At 48.2% G+C, this 3,599-nt stretch overlaps 1 non-coding gene across 1 annotated transcript; it reads left to right on the top strand.

Annotated features, from left to right (window-relative positions):
- Window positions 1-1,941: 1,941 nt before the first annotated feature.
- On the top strand, window positions 1,942-2,022 carry H310_07834. Its single transcript has one exon. It is a non-coding gene; the product is annotated as a tRNA-Ser (tRNA).
- The last annotated feature ends 1,577 nt before the right edge of the window (window positions 2,023-3,599 follow it).

Genomic DNA, 3,599 nt, shown 5'->3' with positions numbered 1-3,599 from the left:
CTTCTCCACGAGGACAGTGTGCGTCGCGATGCCCTGATACAACTGATGCACGAGCTCCTGGAGCATCCGTTGTACCGCAGTATCCACCAACAACACCCCACGCTACTGCAACTGCATCCTGACGAACGGTGATGCACGAAAGTCCGTCAAAACAACAAACATATCTTCCAGTCGGAGGCACTTGGCGATGGCCGCAAAGAGAAAGCAGAGTGAGGACAATGCGACTGTGGAGCCGGGCGACGACACAATTGCTCTCCGCGTGGTAAACAGCACGAGGAGGCAATACGACAGACGATTGCACGTTTGACACGTTGGCTGGAAAAGGATCACCCGTCGTGTGTAGTCGGAGGAGCCTTAATTCTACTCCTCAGTGTGTCGGTATGTAAGGCCATGTTACAACATTCTAGCATCAAGAGAAATCGCCTCGGCGCCGACTCCATTCCACTCCAATACAACTCGTTCGCCACCATAAGCGCCGCCCAAAGCGCAATAAAGTATCTCTACACTGAGCGCGTAGTCGAAATACAACGTGAAGTCGAAACAATGATGACAGGTAGCACAGTACGCTCCATGCGACAGATGCGTTCGGTGACTCCATTCTGCGTCGTCGTGGGAGCTATGGTCGTGGCTGCTGGAGGAAAAGCACAATGCCAAACCTGCGCCACGTAGGTACACACAGTTTGAGGAGTCTGTTTCGTGAATGTTTCGTAAAGGGGTAAATATACGTGAACATTTTCAGTCTAAGTACTCAATTTTCACATCCAGGCACATCTAAACGTCTGATGCAATAGCCATAATAATTCTGCAGCCTAAAAAATCATCATATAAACGACTTAGATGGCTCAAGGCGTTCACATGAGCTGTGAAGAGCGCGGTGCAATATTCGCCATTCGTCAGGCAAGTTTGTCCATTCGGAGAATCGAGCAATAGCCTTACCTATCCAAAACGACGGTAGCTCACTACGTCAAGCACTCAGACGCGTTCGGGACAGACTTTTACCCTGGAAGGCCACAAAAACTGAGTGCCAGGGATGTTTGTTGTGTTGTGCGTCTCGCTTCCAAGGGCAAAAGCAGCTCGTCCAGAGCCATGGATGACCCGCAGCTAGGCGCCTCGTCAAGTACCATTCGCCGAGAGCTACAGCGGAGTAATCAAATACTGTACAAGTATCGTAAGGCCACGCCACGACTTACCAAGTCCCACAAGCAAGCACGCGTTGATTGGGCAAGATGCCATGTCGACTTTGGTCCAAATATGGCCCAAATCGGTTGACTGTTGCCTTTTTAGATGATAATAAGTTCAACTTGGACGAGCACGACGGTATGCAATACTCTGGTACCACTGGCACGACCTACGCAAGGAAGAACAAACGTTTTTGAACCGAAGAATGTTGGCGGTGGTAGGATGACTCACACCCAACTCGTTTCTCGAGGTGGGCTGGTAGTAGCATAATTGTTACGGTGTGGAAGCTTTATCCAATGACGCAAAGTGAGCTTGCGTCACTGCTCCAGTAAGTAGTGTGGAAATGCTTGGTTTACTATCTTGGCAGTTTTGGTGGACGTGGTAGCCAACTGGATTGACTTTCAATAAGACTACGTCTAGATTCACGCTTTGAAGACGAAGTGTCATTCAAAAGCTCTGATCTCACAGATTCACGCTGCGAAGATGAAGTGGTCGTTTAAAAGCCCTGATCTCACTGTCAACTTAATGACAACGTTTGGGGCCTTGGCTGTGTGTGCGAATTAACACCAAATCGACAATGTGCCGGCATGATATTGCATTGGAGTGGGAGATACTGTTAAACACTGATAACCAGTCACAGCAACAGTGGTACTAGTGATGATGTGAAATACAAGTGATGTGGAAAATCACTGTTAGGGTTGAGAATTGAAATGCATTATGTTTCGTAGAACGGTCTATATATATCTCCCGTCTACCATGTAAGACAGCTTGGCCGAGCGGTTAAGGCGATAGACTCGAAATCTATTGGGGAAACCCTCGTGAGTTCAAATCTCACAGCTGTCGACTCTTTTGTCCGTGCGCGTGCGGAGATGGATCAAGTGCACATGTATCCTTTGTTTAAACTCACCCTCTGATGAACACAACGAGTGACCTTTTGTTGCTGCAATGACTGGATGGAATTGAAGAATGTCAATTCAAGGACGATGAAACGTAGGTTCTGTGGCAGTTCACTGGCGAGCCGAATGTTCCACCTATCCAAAGCACCAGCGATTGTGACGGCCGGGTCGTTGGCAGCAACGTGGAGTCAAGCGTTGTCTTGTTGAATGTAGTTAGGATCGCTGCACCATCCTGGAGATATGGTACGGATGGAGGGGAGGTGCAATTGAGGATGATGTCTTTCGTAACGGTGATGAGAATTGTGACAGGTTTGCCTCAGATTCGTACTTCCGGCGAGCTGCGTCCCAGCGAAAGTGCAAGTCCAGAGCTTGCGATTCCATATCTCGTGCTAGCAAGAACGAACTTTGGTCATGCAACGGCAGTAATGAATATCACCATAATGATGTGAGCCTAGGTTTTGCATAACCGTTGCGGAACGTCTTCAACGTGTTGGAGGTAGTACTTACAGTTGCCTTCGTGCTGTAAAACCACTTCTCATCGATGTGGACGGATTTATCGTGTCGTCCCTTACCTATTGCTCTTGTGCAGGCGAACGAACAATGGGCTGGAGGATTTCGAAGCACTATGTCTTGTGCTCAGTTTACAGCTTCGGCTTGAGGCAGCTTGTGTTTCTCGTTGGATGATGTTGCTATGAATCAGTAGCCACAGCGAGGTGACGGGTATTCCGCTGGCAGCCGACAAAGCGCCAAATATCTGGCCGGTGTGGGACCAGCCTCCACATCGGCCTTTAACGCCCATGTCATGCCTGTCCATACTTCCTCCCTCCAACTCCTTTGACGAAATGTCAGCGCACCCGCGCGTGGCTTAGGAGCGCTGGCCACGGAGCCAAACCTTGGACACGGTCTGTCGAGTGATGTTGTATCTATCGCAGAGCTCCTTCATGTTCCCACGAAGGCTGCGACAGTTCCATCTGTGCTGGATCAGCGTATGGTTAATTCGTGGAACTTTGGTGAGCTCACGACCAGTCACATTGACAGATGTTGACATTTGCGTACCTCAGACCCACGAAGCCTTTTGGCCTGCAAGCAATATCCAATTCTCAAGCCAGAGCGATTGCATGTGGTTTGAAGTTGATCCGATGAGATACGAAATTATCAACTCTTACTTTCGTCGTCTGCTGCGAATGAATTGAATACTACTGTGGTCCACAAAAATTGTCAGGTACTTTTCATTGGACTAGAGTATACTTGATGACTTTCAACTAGGTTAATTTATAACTTCAAAACATCAGGAGTGTTGCAAAAAAATTGTATTCTCTTGTATCCATTTCAAACGATTTGACCAATGTGTCGAGGTGAACTTCCTCGCCCAACCGATCTTGCACTTGCGCCAAGGCGCTCTAGTAAGACAGGCGTCAAACTTGAAATTATACGACGCAAAGGCAGCAATGCACGCATCCTACTTCATGGGAGGAAGCTTGTATTTATTGCTTCCATGCATTTTTACAGACAACTCCATAGCTA

This window comes from Aphanomyces invadans (genome assembly GCF_000520115.1).
Source record: "Aphanomyces invadans strain NJM9701 unplaced genomic scaffold supercont1.15, whole genome shotgun sequence".
In the NCBI taxonomy this organism is placed as follows: Eukaryota; Oomycota; class Saprolegniomycetes; order Saprolegniales; family Verrucalvaceae; genus Aphanomyces; species Aphanomyces invadans.
Note: the sequence above shows the minus strand (reverse complement) of the source record. Positions and strands in the feature narration are given on the sequence as shown.